This window comes from Carcharhinus amblyrhynchos, chromosome 20, assembly GCF_965287045.1.
Source record: "Carcharhinus amblyrhynchos chromosome 20, sCarAmb.v2.hapA, whole genome shotgun sequence".
In the NCBI taxonomy this organism is placed as follows: Eukaryota; Metazoa; Chordata; class Chondrichthyes; order Carcharhiniformes; family Carcharhinidae; genus Carcharhinus; species Carcharhinus amblyrhynchos.
This window is the reverse complement of record NC_137343.1, coordinates 34,352,323-34,369,712: the sequence shown is the minus strand read 5'-3', so window position 1 is coordinate 34,369,712 and position 17,390 is coordinate 34,352,323.

The following is a 17,390-nucleotide window of genomic DNA, read 5'->3' as shown; positions in this document are numbered from 1 at the left end:
AGATGGAGATCAATCATGATTATAAAGAATGGTGGAGCAGGCTCAAGGGGCTGAATTGCCTACTCTTGTTCCTAATTCCTACATTCCTCCCAACCCACGGTCATTACCAATAACTCCCCCTGTCTCCCCCCGACCCACTTGAACCCCCTCCTCCTCCACCTGCAGAAGAAGAGCTTCTAAAACGTGGAGCGCATGGTTACCCATTCAAAGTATCTTGATATATGGGATTACTACCAAAGACTGAAAAATGAATCTTTCAGCTGGCAGACATCTGATGGGCTGAATGGACACCTCCTCGGCTATTATTTTCTATAAATCTGTAGTCAATCTTCTCACTTCATCCCAAGAGAATTTCAGGAGGACAATTCATATTAATTACTTAAGACATCCAAAAAAATGTTGCCATTGACATATGAAGGATGCAGAATCTTGTCCGTTTGAACATTGGTTCATTTGGTATTTCATTGGCTCTTAGAAGTTTCACAAATCTGACTTGTTTTTTAAAAGTTTATTTATTAATGTTGCAAGTAGGCTTACATTAATGCTGCAATGAAGTTACTGTGAAAATCCCCTAGTTGCCACACTCCAGTCCCTGTTCTGGTGCACTGAGGGAGAATTTAGCATGGCCAATGCACCAGAACTGATTTTCAGACTGTGGGAGGAAACCAGAGCACCTGGAGGAAACCCATGCAGACACGAGGAGAATGTGTAAACTCCACACAGACAGTGACCCAAGCCGGAAATCAAACCTGCGTTCTTGGTGCTGTAAGACAGCAGTGCTAATCATTGTGCCACTGTGCCACCCTCTCCTGGGAGAGTTTTAGCTCTTTATATGTGACTGACATAAATTATTCCAATGATCCTGCAAACCACTGTGCCACCGTGCCTACTCCCCAGATTTTAAATTGACCTTAAAATTATGACAATACTACACTTGACAAACATGCCAAATCCTACATGTGAAGACTGTTACTTAAAGCACAAGACTCTTTCTAGAACCAGAAGGCACAACCTCAGCCTGAAGAGATGATCCTTTAAAACAGAGATGAGGAGGAATTTCTTCAGCCAGTGAGTGGTGAATCTGTGGAACTCTTTGCTATGGAGGCCAGGTCACTGAGTGTCTTTAAGACAGAAATAGATAGGTTCTTGATTAATAAGCGGACCAGGGGTTATGGGGAAAAGGCAGGAGAATGGGGATGAGAAAAATAACAGCCATGATTGAATGGTAAAATAGACTTGGTGGGCCAAGTGGCCTAATTCTGCTCCTATATCTTATAGTCTTTCTACAGGATTTTGCTTCCTCTTCATCAATGTTCACCTTCTTAAGAACTGTTCATAATATTTCATTGGTAATTCATTGCACATCATGATAAAGTGTTACGCAAGAACATAAATTTTTATAATGATGGTTTTCTCATCATTTTCAGCAGGTGTGAGTGAAATGATGGCAGCTGGTCCCTGGAAGGTATGCGAGGGTTGATATTGGGCCAACTCTTCCTCCCTGCGAGGGATGTTTTGCCTTCCAATGATTTGGATGAGATTGGAAACTTGTGAGGCATTATATGTGCTAATCTATGGGCAGAATCTTACCAGAAATGGAACAGTGCCAGCATCTGACTGAAAATTAATGCTTTTCTCTAGAGATATGGGCGGGTTTTGTCTCGAGATCTTATACTACCTTGTCAAAAAACGCGCCGGTGTGTGTTTCACACCATCATTTTGAGGGGCCTTTGGCAGCAGCTCCCTCACTTTCCCTCTCAACTGATCATCACCTTACCCCCCCTCCCAACATCGCCAAAATCTATCTTCCTCCAGATATCATCACCATCTCCCTCACCCCACACCCCCACCCACCCAACACCATTGGCATCCCCCTAGGTTTGCCATCCTACCACGCCAAAATTACCCCCTGCCTCCATCATTGCCAGCATCTCCCTTTCTTTCTACCATTAATCATCTACCAGCCGGCATTTCCTCCCCACTTCAGCACACGCCATACATACATGACCATTCCACCAAGAGTCTCACGCCAGGATCCATCCCTGACATTGCCTCCTGGACAACCTGGCAGTGCTGACCTGTGCCAAGGGGCAGTGCCCAGGCATGTCACTCTTGCCCAGTGCTGTATTTGCCTTTTTGCCCCCCCGGAGGGATCTCACGACAGTTTCATGTCTGTGTAACTGTGGTACCCAAAATACCGAAAATATTGAAAAGGTGGTGGGAGAGCTGATAATGATATTAACATTTACGTAATTGCATTAAAATAATGCGTGAAGTGTAAACCTTGCAATGTTACCGCTGAGGAGCAGGGGAGACTATGGAACTGGATCTCTCTGGAGAGATTGCCACCCCTTCTCCTTTTCACTTACCCAGTTCAAGAGCTGCTATTTCTCCCCCAAATTCTCCCCCAGGTCCACTGAAAAATGTGCAGCACAGCAGCTGCAGTGTCCTTTGGAACAGCAGTGTTGAGGCAAGTAAAGCCATGTCCCCTTTTATACAGCACTGACCATGGTAAAGACAGTACGTTTGAAGGTCCCAGCCACCTTGACGATTGTGGGGTGAGGGAAGATTGTGGGGGATAATTAGGTGGTCCTGGGGGCTAGTTGAGGAGTGAGGTGTGGTCAGGTGGATGGTCCAGTGGGGATTTAGGATTGGGTCAGTACCACACTTACCCAGGAGCTAGAAGTGGTTTGAACTAACTTTTCTAGGTGACTATTCTGCCAAGAGAATCGGAACCATCCAAAGCCTCTGGTTTAAATTGGAGTATCGGATGGTTCCAGATGCAAAGTAATTGCCTATCGGAAGTTTAATATTGGGCAATTCCAATGCAGCCTTGCCAGGAGACATCTATGTGTGCCCCCGCAGTGCATCTTCTGGAGTATGTCATAGAATCATAGAATCCCTACAGTACAGAGAGAGGCCATTCGATCCATCGAGTCTGCACCGACCACAATCCCACCCAGGCCCTACCCCCATATCTCTACATATTTACCCACTAATCCCTCTAACCTACGCATCTCAGGACACTAAGGGCAATTTTAGCATGGCCAATCAACCTAACCCGCACATCTTTGGACTGTGGGAAGAAACCAGAGCACCCAGAGGAAACCCTTGCAAACACAAGGAGAATGTGCAAACTCCACACAGACAGTGACCCGAGCCGGGAATCGAACCCAGGTCCCTGGAGCTGTGAAGCAGCAGTGCTAACTACTGTGCCGCCCACTTTTTTAAATATTATATTTGATCCCCATATCCATACCATTGATATAGATTCTGAAAAGCTAGAAATGTCTGGGGTGCAATCTCCTCATGGAAGGAAGTTCTGGGCCATTATATTTGGGGTGTGAGGTAATTTGACAGTAGGTTTTGTTAATGAATTGAGTGATTTGGGTGTTCTGATCGCTGTATGTCAATTTTCCCATTTGCAGTGCCAGTGAACAGTATTTACCCCTGGACTTTAGCCATATCTTAAGATATCAGAAATTGTACTTTCCTACAGTTTTTGGACAGTTTCTACTGATTGTAAGAGGGATGTGGGTTTTATTAAATATGATAAAAGTGAAATAACTTGTGAATGAAAAATTCATTTCCATTAGCAGGATAACAGGGGCCTGACACCCTTAATGCTGGGGTATGTTGTGTTGCCAGCTGCTTTGGCTGCAGTTCATGTGACATGCGCGCTTGAGAAGGGAACCTATGCCAGCATTCCCAGAGTGTGCCAGGAAGCTATGATGGAGCTCCACACTGCCCTTGTGCTGCCTGACCAGCTGATCCAGTGCCAGATTCCAGACTTGAATCTCACAACCCCAAGCAATGACCTTGTACATCACCTTGCAGACATCAAATATGCAACTAGTACTTAAAATGGCCAAGTATCCAAATTGCACTCTGAACAATACCTGCCATTGCAAATTGACGGAAGGGAACTCTGGATATATTTGGAGGAGTCACAGTGAGTTATAGAGTCAGAGTCAAAGAGATATACAGCACAGAAACAGGCCCTTCGGCCCAACTCATCCATGCCGACTAGGTCTCCAAAACTGAGCTAATCCCATTTGCCTGCATTTGGCCCCTATCCCTCTAAACCTTGCCCATCCATGTGCCTGTCCAATGTATTTTAAACGTTGTAATTGTACCCACCTTTAACTGGATTTGCAAGACAGCATTTCTGCATCCCCACCAGTGAAGGCGGAGGAGTAGGTGATCTGTCCATGGGCAGCAACAGGAATGGGGATGAGGGTGACAGTGCTTATGGGTCCACAACACAAATGGGTGGTGGAGCAGGGAGCTGAGAGGAGGCAAGCTCTGCGTTATGCCCTCTGCAAACCTGGAACTGGACCCCTACCAACTGGAAAGTGATAGTGGCTGCCTTTCAGACTGGCCAATGTATCAACCACTTGATATGCATTCTGACCAGCATTCTCTTGTATGCCTTTGAGATACTCACCTGACTGCCTCGCAGCAGAATGTGTCAACAGCCTCCAGAGAGCTAGCAAACCAACTATTATTTTCTTCTTGACCTGGCTGCAGCCCACACATACCTGGTGTATTTCACTACATGCTCATCCCAATGCTATATTTGTCTCCCAAGGTGCATGACACACCAGTGATTGAGTTGGTAACTGTGAGTGTGAGATCAACAGAGGGCTGGCATCTACCCAACAGGGTGGAAAGCCATCCAGATATGACCACTAAAAGCGTGACATATGCAACCTGGCCAATTACCGCCCCATCAGTCTACTCTTAATCACCAGCACAACATCATGTTCCATTGTATTCTGAACTTTCAGCCAATACTTTACAATTTTAAAACTCATACAATGTTAACTGCAGGATTATTTAATTTTGATTTCTCACTCTGTAGGTAATAAAACATTTGCCTTTTACATATAAACATATTGACATTTAATAGCATTGCCATGGATAAACCCTCATCTCCCTGGAGGTTGCTGTTGACCAGAAACTGAACTGGACTATCCAGGTAAAGTTACAGAGCTGAGGTAGACTGCAGCAACTAGGAACAACTTAATTTTAGGCAGTGCTAATTTAGATATCCTTAGCCTAGAAACAATCTTTGATTTCCTCAAGTATTCCCAAATCATCCGCAAGTTTGAAGAGGAGGATATGGATATTTTTTTCTCCACCTTAGTCAAACGGGTAACTTGTGACAGAATTGGGTGCTGCTTCCTGGACTTGAACCAATTGAAATAAAACAAGCCAATTCTGACTTTAAAGACAAATTGGAAGTAACAGCAAGAAAAAAACATAAACAAAATTGTTGAAATTAAAACATTTGGGGTGGGATTTTCTGGCCACGTTTGCTCCAAGACTGGAAAATCCCACTTGAGGTCAATGGACTTTTGCATGGTCCACATCCCGTCCACTATGACTCCCATGGCCGGCAGGAGGGGAACATTCCACCCCACATCTTGTGAATACTGACTATAGAAAGGAAGATGGCTGCTTTTGACGTAAAAATATTTACTCAAGAGGAGGAACCTGGCCAAAATTAGCACGCTTAAACTCTTAGCTAAAAGCCATAGGTAAATAGGCAGAACGTAATATGCATAATACAATACAAAGACTGAAGCTACGAAAGATGCTATCTGAGCATCTTGGCCTCCAGACTCAGAACAAGTAAAAGATACTTTGCCCTAGCCACCATTCATCCGAACAGCATCGGCTAAAAAGTTTATTTATTTATTAGTCACAAGTAAGGCTTACTTTAACACCGCAATGAAGTTACTGTGAAATTCCCTTAGTTGCCACACTCTGGTGCCTGTTTGGGTCAATGTACCTAACCAGCTTGTCTTTCAGACTGTGGGAGGAAACCAGAGCATCTGGAGGAAACCCGCACAGACACAGGGAGAACATGCAAACTCCATATAGATAGTGACACAAGCCAGGAATCGAACCCGGGTCCTTAGCACTGTGAGGCAGCAGTGCTAACTACTGTGCCATAGAGTTCCAGGAAAAAGTAAAGAAACGCCCAGGAGGAAAAGGAGATGAGGGAATGCCAAGCGTGAGAGAATGTGCTTTTCACCTCAAAAAATTTGACAGTTACAGGCGCAGAAAGTTATAGAGCTGAGATAGACTGCAGCAGCTAGGGAGAACTTGGTTTTAAGCAGTGGTAATTTAGATATCCTTAGTCCAGAAACAACCTTTGATTTCCTCAAGTATTCCCAACGTTGAAGAGAAGGATGTGGAAACTTTCTTCAGTGTTTTAACTCAATTATAATGGCAGCGGATTTCTGGATACTTCTGATACAAGGCCAACTAGTAGGAAAGGCCCACAGGTTTATTCCATTCTGCTTATTGAGAGCTTTGCCAGTTACAATCAGAAAAATTCTCAGTGCCTCTGGGGGAGCAGCAAACTGCCAAGAATTTGGGAATCCCTGTTAAAAAGAAGCCCAGGTTCAGTATCATTTACTGCTCCTTAGATATTGAAGCAGATTGTGTCCATTTATAAGCAGATTTAGACAATATTCAGCCTAGGGTTGATAACTGGCAGGTAACATTCATGCTACATAAGTGCCAGGCAATCACCTTCTCCAAGAGAGAATCTAACCACCATCCCTTGACCTTTAATGGCATTACAATGGTTGAATGCTCCACCTCCTGGAGGTTGCCATTCACCAGAAACTGTACTGGACTTACCATATAAATACTGTGGCTACCAGAGTAGGTCAAAGCTGGGAACATTACAGTGAATAACTCTCCTGTCTCCCTAAAGTTTGATGTGGAGTTGCTGGCGTTGGATGGGGGTAAGAAGTCTCACAACACCAGGTTAAAGACAACAGATTTATTTGACAAATGAGGCTTCTTACTGTCCCTAAAGTCCATCCGGGGGTCAAGTAAAGAGTGTGGTAGAATGCTTTCCACTTGTCTGGATGAACGCAGCTCCAGCAATATTCAAGAAATTCAACACCATCCAGAATAAAAGAGCCCACTTGATCAATAGTGTTTCCACCACCTTAAAACATTCACCATTGACCATTGCACAGTGGCAGCACTGAATACCATATACAAGATGCACTGAGCATGTCACCAAACTTCCTATTATACCACCTTTACCAGCTGGAAGGACAAGGTTAGCAGGCACACAGGGTGGGATTTTATGGCCTCACTCATCCAGAAACTGTAAAATCCCACCCGAGGTCAATGGACCTTCCCATGCTTTGCCCCTTGCCAACCCGGTTTCCAATGCGGGCGGGCAGGTGGGTGAAATTCCAGCCTTGGAAATATTCCCACCTGCAAGTTCCCCTCCAAAGCACACATCAAGCTGACTTGGAATTAAATCGCCATCCTCTCACATTCATTAGATCAAAATCCTGGAACCCCCAGCCTAACAGCACTGCGGGTGTAGCTCGACCTCAGACTGCAGCAGCAGTGAGTCAGCTTCACATTCCGAAGGGCAAATAGGGATGGGCAACAAATCCTGGCCTAGCCAGCGATGCTCACAACCTGTGAAAGAATTTTAATAAGGAGACCAGTGAGCCAGTGTCCAGACAGCGTGTCATCAGATTATTAATCCTCTGTGCTCAGGTGATGGCAACTTTTACCAACACTTAGGAACCTCAGTTGGAATCTCCCTTTCTTTCCAAAACCTTAAATCAACAGCAACAATATTGCTGAGCTCCCAACAGCAACATGCTCCAAACTGTGTTGTTCCCCGTGTACTGGGTTTTGAAAATTTCTTTTTGTTCCTCTCCAGCTGGTTAACAAGCTCTTCAAGGAGCTTTACAGGTCATTAATTTGAGGTGTGTGGATGTCTGTCTCCCTCACCAAAACCACAGACTGCCCTTACTTTGAAAACTGTAGCATGTTTCGGAGGTGTTTGAAAACTGGCACGCAATCCAGGGGAGCTCCATACAAAGTGTGATGGCATCCAATCTCAACCATAGTGGAAATTGAAAATGCTGCCCTGTGCTATTGCTCTCTCTCTTCCTCCGTCTTTCTCTCTCTCTCATTGGGGTTTGTCAGGTGGCAGCTCTTGGATCTTTGAATGCAGACACTCAGGAATGGAAGGTTCGAGTGAGAGAAAGGGGAAGTGGGTGGAAAGCAAGAGGTCCTTGCTCAGATTATCAGCAGCTCACTCATCACGCTAACTAGCGAGGTGAAGATGTACAGGGAATTGTGAAGGGGCATGAGAAAGTAGTTATAATGGATTGAAAGCTCAGCACTTGGCAATTTTAATGCGTTCCTTTGGAGATTCCCTGTTTCACATGGGCCTTGACAACACACAGGTGTGAAATTCCGTGCAACTCCAAGGTCTGCAATACAATCCATATAGGAATTCTGCAGAAAAAGGCAGTGGGGGGTGGGGGTGGTGTCACTTGCAATACTAGACATCAGGTCCTCTTTAAACAGTTCAATATTTCTTTGTGTGTGTGTGTGTGTGTGTGTGTGTGTGTGTGTGTGTGTGTGTGTGTGTGTGTGTGTGTGTGTGTGTGTGTGTGTGTGTGTGTGTGTGTGTGTGTGTGTAATATATATGCAGGACATGGCTGAGGTGAGACCGTGTATTGTATAAACTACACAGGAACTGATAACATTTGTGGCATGCGTTAGCAAATATCATCAGCATTGTTTGACAAGATGGGTACTCAAGTTGGGGACCATCTCCTGAATATTGAAGAAGCCACAAACAATTGAGGCAATTCTCCTATCCCTCTCCACTTAGAAATCGGTACGGGGAGCAATTTGAATGTAATTAAAATGAGATTAGGAGGTCTTGGATTGAAATCCCCAGGCCCACTGGCCTCTCTCCGCCCCAGCCAGGAGTGGTTCACTCCACCGGGCTTTACTACTGCTCCCCACAAATGGGGAACATGAAGCCCAACCCTGATGGAGTGAAAGAGGGGCAATCAAGGCCCCCCTCCCAGAGGGTTGGCGGGGGCAGGGGGAATGCCTCCTGAGCAGTGGCAACTTGGCAGTGCCAACCTGCACCCTCTGGCACTGCCCAAAAGGCAAAGCACCAATGTCCAAGGGACACCTTGGTACTGTCCACCAGGCATGAGGCAGTGCCAAGAGGTGGGGCCTTTGAGAGATGATCTGTTGGGCTGGGGGAGTCCCATTGCCCCTCTGCACTGTGATCACGGGCATTGGGAAGGAGGCCAGTGATCAGGGCTGGCCATCAGGGCTGGCGGGAGGGTTTAGCCTGCTGGGGTGGGTCGGCACAGTGGGGGAGGAGATCAGCAGAGGGGGTGGAATCAGGAGATCGAAGTTGCGCTGGGGGTGGGGGGGGTGCGGGGGTTGGGGGGGTGGGCAGGTTGGGGGGAGGGCGGTGCAGAAGGGAGTGGGGGAAGGCAGAAATGAGGCTGGGCCCCGGCATGTTTACAGGACTGTGGGGGGGCTCCAAGGGGCAACAACATGGGGACGCGGAGCTAGCCAGCGATCGAGCTGACCAGCAGTCAGGAGGCCAGCAGTGCAGAGCCGCTGCACATGCACCAATCTCAGCACCGACAGATTGATGCATGCACAGTGATTGGCTCAGCGCTCTGCATGTCGGCCTCTCCAGCGGTGTAGGCCCCGCACACAGACTTTTCTGTATGATTCGCACTGGTGCGCTCTGCTATGCACAGAGTGTGGGAGATTCATTATCAAACGCCCACTGAAGAAGCCAATGTGATTTACTCCAGTTTTGACACAAATTCGACACAGAATTTTTTTGGGAGAGTTAATGTTCATAACAGTCCAGCTTTGACAGGGTTTGCAACACTCTTTCACTTCACAGCTGGACTGTGAATAGTTGTTGAATCTTCTGGAAAAGGTAAAAAAATGACATGAGGATAAGTAATGCAAATGGTATGCCGTCTTGCTTGGATATTGTGAATCTCATCTTTGGAATGACAACCACCAGAATTGACTTGTATTGGACTGATAACATTTAGTTTCTAATGTATTAGGCTTCAGGCCCTCCCTGAAAGTTTTAGAATTCCTACAGTGCAAAAGGAGGCCATTTGGCCCATCGAGTCTGCCCCCCCCCCCTCTCCAAAAGAGCATCTTATCCAAGCCCACAGCTCCATCCCACCCTGTGCTACTCCAGCTAACCTACACATCTTTGGATTGTGGGAGGAAACCGGAGCACCCGGAGACGCAGACACGGGGAGAAAGTGCAAACTCCACACAGATATTCAGCTAAGGCCAGAATTGAACCCGGGTCCCTGGCGCTGTGAGGCAGCAGTACCAACCACTGTGTCATCATGCTGCTCATGTGAGCTGTAATTATTAGCCTGGATTTTGAGGTCAGCAATGAAGCAATCTCTGTGGTGTGGGCTTTAGTCTTTCCTGATGGCAGTTTAAGTTTGGCACCAAATCAGAGAGCTGTCTTGGCGTGCAGCAGCAGTAATGCCAGCAAACAGGCAATCATTTATATTCATAGAATCATAGAATACAGAGTGCATAAGGAGGCCATTTGACCCACTGAGTCAGCACCAACTACAATCCCACCAGGCTCCATCCCCATAACTCCATGCATTTACCCAAGCTCGTCCCCCTGAGACTAAGGGGCAATTTAGTGTGGCCAATCCACCCAACCCACACAGCTCTGGAGTCTGGGAGGAAAGCAGAGCACCTGGAGGAAAACCACACAGACGCGAGGAGAATGTGCAAACTCCATACAGACAGTGACCCAAGCCGGGAATCGAACCCAGGTCCCTGGCACTGTGAGGCAGCAGTGCTAGCCACTGTACCACCATGCCGCATTGTCGCATTTGGACAGAGCAAAGCAGGAATTCAAAAAGCACTTAAAATCTTTCGTAGTTCATTTAAATTTTCACACAGCAAAGTAACTTCATGGTAATATTTTTTGCAATTAGACAGATAGATAGCACTAGTGCAACAATTCATAGGATAGAGGACCGTGAGTACTTCTATCAATACACCCTGTGGAGAAACACAGACTAACTAGCAGGATCTCCTGGATATTTCCAGCATTCTGAGCTTCTCCAAGCTCTCAAAGTTGCTGTCAATTTTCAGTGAAGTGATGATGAGGAATGCTGGCAGCTTTGCCTTTATCCAAGCTCTTACCTTTGTCTGAAGATTGAATAAATTAAGAACAGCCTGTTACCACGCAGTTTTTGAAGGGCACGATCTCGATTGAATAAATAGTTTTTTTTCCCTCAGTTTTACAATTCCTGTTGGTCTTTAAGTTGGCAGCTGTTGTTAAATTTCCCGATTATGCCCCTCTGGCACACAGCCTTGCCTACTAAGCAATCATATCGGAAAACCACATGCACAGTTCTTGATGCATCATCCATTAAAATAATAGATGAAATATTGCGGGCTGCAGTTTCCCAGCATACATTCCCAATGGGTGAGGCTCGATACCAGAAGTAGATAGTGGGAAAATGTAAACTCCGGTTTAAATTTAGAAATTAATAGTTTGCCAATTAAGTGAATTTTGAAGCCGCACATTTGGTAAATTTCCAAATGAGGTTAAAAGAACTGTTGAGGAAAATTTGGCCATACAAATGCTTGGGAAGGGATTGAAGTGGGGGGCAGCAGGGAGTGGGCTGCGGAAGGCTGAGGTTGGGCATTGTGGAAGAGTGCTTCACACTCTGCATATGGAGGTCATAATTGGAGGGTGGCACAGAGGTTAGCATGGGTTAACATGCTTGGGTTTCCTCCAGGTGCTCCGGTTTTCTCCCACAGTCCAAAAGACATGCTAGTTCGATGCATTGGCATTGCTACATTCTCCCTGTACCCAAACAGGTGCTGGAATGTGGCGACTTTCACAGTAACTTCATTGCAGTGTTAATGTACGCTGACTTGTGACACTAATAAGTAAACTTAATTTAGCTTCATGGGACTTTGGCTTTGAAACAACCAAAGAACAATAGTCCCCCTCAAAGGATAAAGTGAAAATGGTTTCATGTCTTGATGTTGTTTTGACTTTTTTGGACTTGTACATTAAGAAAAATTAACGTATACCAACAGGTACAACTTGATTTGATTTATTGCGGTTAGATAATGGCAGGAATGTTATGTGCTTGTGTTGTAACCAATGCAGTAATTGGTTGACTCACACATTTAGATATAAAGCTTCTTTTGAAAGTTCAGATGTAATTTGTTTGCTCCTTATTCCCCAAAATAAAGTAAGCATTATTATCAGCTCTTACCATTTGATATTTTAAGCATGTGTTTCTGAATATTTCTTCCAAAATTGCAAGAGTACATATGTATCTGTCGATCACAAAGAATTGTACACAAACTAATTGAAATTTCAGCACATTAATCCCTTTATGCCAGTGCTGGTGCTGACTCACCCCATTGGAACTACCAAAATAATCCTATTTCCCTGCTCCACCCCCACAGCCTTGATTTTTTTTTCTTTTAATCCTAAAGCTCTTCAATGAATTGATTCATTTAACTTCAGTAGTCACTTGCAGTAAAGCATTTGTGTTCTGGTAAGTCTTCAATTTCATATTCTTTCTGTTTCTAGTACTAACTCTATATCTATGCCCCCTGTACTCAATTCATTAACCAAGGGACAAAATCTTTCACCATTTAACCCTTTCAAAACCTTTCATAATTCTGACTATTGTTTGCAACAGTCTGTTGAATACTCTCTTCTTCAGCAAGCAGAACCGTGGTTTGAAAATTTCTCATTATTATTATGCACTTTAACCTGGATATCATCCTGGTAATGTTTTGCTTGTTCAAGTGTCCCTGGATGTCACTGTTTTCAGATGTGTTGCGACTTCAATCAGGCCATTGAGGTTGGCCTATTGGAGTATGAACTCCCTGATTAAGGATCCAATTGTTGGGCCAATCAGAGAGTCCTTGCCTTGTATTTAACCAGAACATCAGTTCCTCTGATACCCCTGGAGGTATGCTGCTAACTGCTAGTACTCTGAGTACTGCTGTTAGAGTTGTAAATAAAGGGAATTTGGGGGAAGAGACTGCCTCCACAGACCATCACAAGATGTTGCTGGTCTGAAAGTAGTACTGGGTCATTTTAAATCTGTAAATAATGCTTGTATACCTGTTCTGGTATGGTCTACCCGCTAGGATTTACCTGAGACTGATTACCAATTAGGCTGCAGGCCTATATTTCCTCACTGGCACTGGGTGAGCAGCCATTGACTCAGTTTCAGTGAACATTGGGCATCTGTTTTTGTTTAGGCCTGAGGAGGAGCCCAAATTGATTTCTACTTCTATGAGTTGATAGCTACAATTTTTTTCAATCTTAGCCACTCTCTTGCCAGAGAAAAGGAGGGGGAAAACAACTGAAGGAGTGTCAATTCTCCATTTAGAGTACATCAAGGGTCAACTGGTTACTGATAGCAGGGGTGCACTCTGTGCCACCATGCTGCCCTTGCCCTATGATTAGCAATGCTACCTGACAATGCCAGGGACACAGGTTTGTTCCAGCCTGGGGTGACTGTGTGGATTACACGTTCTGTATGTCTGAGTGGGTTTTGTCTGGGCCACCTGGTTTCCTCCTGTGCTCCAAAAATGGTGGATTGGCCATGTGAAATTTCCCTTAGGGTGGGACTTTCTGGTTGCACTCACCCCAAGGCCAGAAATTCCTGCCTGAGATCAATGGACTTTTGCATGGTCCAGGTCCTGCCTGCTACGATTCCTGTGGTGGGCTGTACAGGAAAATTTCACGCTTAGTGTCCACGGATGCCTAGGTTAGGGAGAATAGTGGGATAAATGTGGGGGGTTATGGGAATAGGACAGAGGGTGGGATGCTTTGCTGGAGAATTGGTGCAAACTTGATGGGCTGAATGGCCTCCTTCTGCACTGTGGGAGTTCTATGATTCTGTGATACCATTCCATGGTTCTATGACAACACCAATTACTTCAAGTCCGTAGAGAGACTTCAAGCCGATGGGGAGACTGTGTAAAAATGGGACAGAAGCTACAGTTAGATTATTTGATTAATTTATTGAACAAGCCACCAAATTGTCCCTCCCATTTTTAAGCAAAAGTAATTGCATTTCAGCACACTTTACCATGATGAAATTATGCCCAAATTTCACAGTCAAGCCAAAAAGTGATGGACTCCCTATTAATTTTGAAGAAAGCTGCACTTGAATTTCCAGCTTATTTTGTGGTGTGGATTTTCCCTTTCCTGGTGTCACTTTTTAATGTGGCACCAAGTCATGGAGATCCCCAGATGTGCAACAACAATGAGGTCAGCAAGCAAGGTGAGCAACCCCTTGATGTATTGAAGAGATGGCGGGGGGGAAATAACAAATGCACAAGTGGTAATTTATCAAAATTTGCTGGATCTAGGGTGGTTCCTTCAGATTGGAAAACAGCAAATGTGACGCTACCATTTAAAAAAGGAGGTAGACAAAAGGCAGGTAACTATAGGCCGATTAGCTTAACTTCTGTTGTAGGGAAAATGCTTGAATCCATCATCAAGGAAGAAATAGCGAGACATCTGGATATAAATTGTTCCATTGGTAATAACATGGATTCAAAAAGGATAAGTCCTGTTTGACTAATTTGGTGGGATTCTTTGAGAACATTACATGTGCATTGGACAATGGGAAAACCTGTGGATGCGGTATATCTGGATTTCCAGAAGGCAATTGACAAGGTGCCACATCAAAGACTGCTACGTAAGATAAAGGTGTACGGTGTTACGGGTAGTGTATATTAGCATGGATAGAGGATTGTTTAATTAACAGACGGGGGGTAAATGGGTGTTTTTCTGGTTGGCGATCAGTGACTAGTGGTGGGCCTCAGGGATCAGTGTTGGGATCACAATTGTTTACGATTTACATAGATGATTAAGAATTGGGGACCAAGTGTAGTGTGTCAAAATTCACAGATGACACAAAGATGGGTGGCAGAGCAAAGTGTGCAGAGGATGCTGAAAGTCTGTAAAGGGATATAGATAGTCCAGTGGGTGAAGGTCTGTCAGATGGAGCACAATGTTGGTAAATGTGAAGTCATCCAGTTTGGTAGGAATAACAGCAAAATGGACTATTTTTTAAATGGTTAAAAAATTGCAGCATGCTGCTGTGCAGAGGGACCTGGGTGTCCTTGTGCAGGAATGTCAAGGAGTAGGTTTGCAGGTGCAGCAGGTAATAAAGAAGGCAAATAGAATTTTGTCCTTCATTGCTAGAGGGATGGAGTTTAAAAAAGCGAGGCTATGGTGCAGCTGTATAAGGTGCTGGTGAGGCCATACCTGGAGTACTGTGTATGATTTTGGTCTCCTTACTTGAGAAAGGATATGCTGGCACTGGAGGGGGTGCAGAGGAGACTCACTAGTTTGATTCTGGTGTTGAGATGGTTGGCTTATGAGGAGAGACTGAGTAGACCGGAATTCATTGGAATTCAGAAGAATGAGGGAAGATCTTATAGAAACATGAGATTATGAAGGGAATAGATAAGATAGAAGCAGGGAAGTTATTTCCACTGGTGGGTGAAACTAGAACTAGGGGGCATAGCCTCAAAATTAAGGGGAAGCAGATCTAGGACAGAGTTGAGGAGGAACTTCTTCACACAAAGGGTTGTGAATCTGTGGAATTCCCTGCCCAGTGAAGCAGTTGAAGTTACCTTATTAAATATTTTTTAAGGCAAGGATAAATAAATTTTTGAACAGTAAAGGAATTAAGGGTTATGGTGAGTAAGTGGAGCTGAGTCCACAAAAAGATCAGCTATGATCTTATTGAATGGCAGAGCAGGCTCGAGGGGCCAGATGGCCCACTCCTGCTCCTAGTTTTAATGTTTTTTATGGTTTTGTTTATTCTCACCAACAACAAACCAAGAAGTAAAAGCCACTGAATTTCTTCACTTTTTAATTACATTGGAGTAACGAGTGAAATAAAGAGCACTTACATGAGTTTAAGATAGAAGCTGACATCATGATTTTTTTTTTAAATTACTTTAAAATGTGAATTTTAAAAATATTCATGGAGAAAGGTGACATCCCATGAATATAAAATTAGTTTTTCAGGAAAACAAGGCTGTCCATCAGTAACAATGAATGGTGAATCATTAAAAACATGGGGCAGAATCTTCCCATCTCCACCCACTATGGCAATCGTAGCAGGTGGGACGCAAACCATGCAAAGGTCTGTTGACCTGGGGTGGGATTTTCTGGCCTTGGATTGAGTACAGCTGGAAAATCCAACCCCTAGTTACATCTTATTCAACAAGGTGTGTAACTTTTTCTGAGGCGTTTCCGGAGAGTCCCAAAGCATCTTACCCAGGCCCAATCCCTGTAACCCCACACATTTACAATGGCTAATTCCCATAACTTGCACATCTTGGAATTGTGGAAGGAAACCAGAGAGACACTGGAACATGCAAATAGACACTCACCCAAGGCTGGAATCGAACCTTGGCCCTTGGCACTGTGAGGCAGCAGTGCTAACTACTGTGCCACCATATGCTTCCCTTATTAATGATGGCAATATCTAAACCTATCTACTCCTGAGGATATGATCTGGGGTATGATTCTCAAGACTCAGCTACATTCATAAAGTGAGGTTTACCATTAGGCACGAGTTCTTTAAGCTTTTGTGATAGAATGTAAGAAAATTTTAAAAACATGAGAAAGCCAACAAGCCAGTTCCTTTTTGATCAATGGCCCTCATCCACCCAACTGAGTCATTGTCCTCAATCGCTCCTCTCCTAAAAAACTCTGCTCGTATTTCATCAACTATTTATACTGTCATCTACAGTGCCATGATGTGGAGATACTGGCATTGCACTGGGGTGGGCACAGTATGAAGTCTCACAACACCAGCTTAAAGTCCTTTTATTTGGTTTATTTGGAATCACAAAAGCTTGGGATTCCAAATAAACCTGTTGGAATTTAACCTGGTGTTGTGAGACTTCTTACTGTGTCTATCTACAATACCATTGATTTGATTTATTATTGTCACATGTATTAGTATACAATGAAAAGTATTGTTTCTTGCATGCTATACAGACAGACCATACCATTCATACAGAAGGGAACAAGAGACTGCAGAATGTAGTTTTATAGTCATAGCTAGGGTGAAGGGAAACATCAACTTATTGCAAGATAGGTCCATTCAAAAGTCTGACAGCATCAGGGAAGAAGCTGTTCTTGAGTTGGTTGGTACAAAACTCTGAGGTCACGTATCTTTTTCCCGACAGAAGAAGGTGGAAGAAATGCATGGGTGCATGGGGTCCTTAATTATGCTATCTGCTTTGCCGAGGCAGTGGGAAGTGTAGGCAGAATCAATGGATGGGAGGCTGGTTTGTGTGATGGATTGGGCTACATTCACGACTTGTTGTAGTTTCTTGCATTCTCTAAAACATCTTCCACAAGCCTTTGAATGGAAAATCCTGCTCTGCTTTCCTTCTCGTTCTTAGCTTGCTGATTTCTAAGTCGTGTGATGACAATCATGTCTGTTGTGATATATTTATAAATTAATATAATTACTTATCTGAAA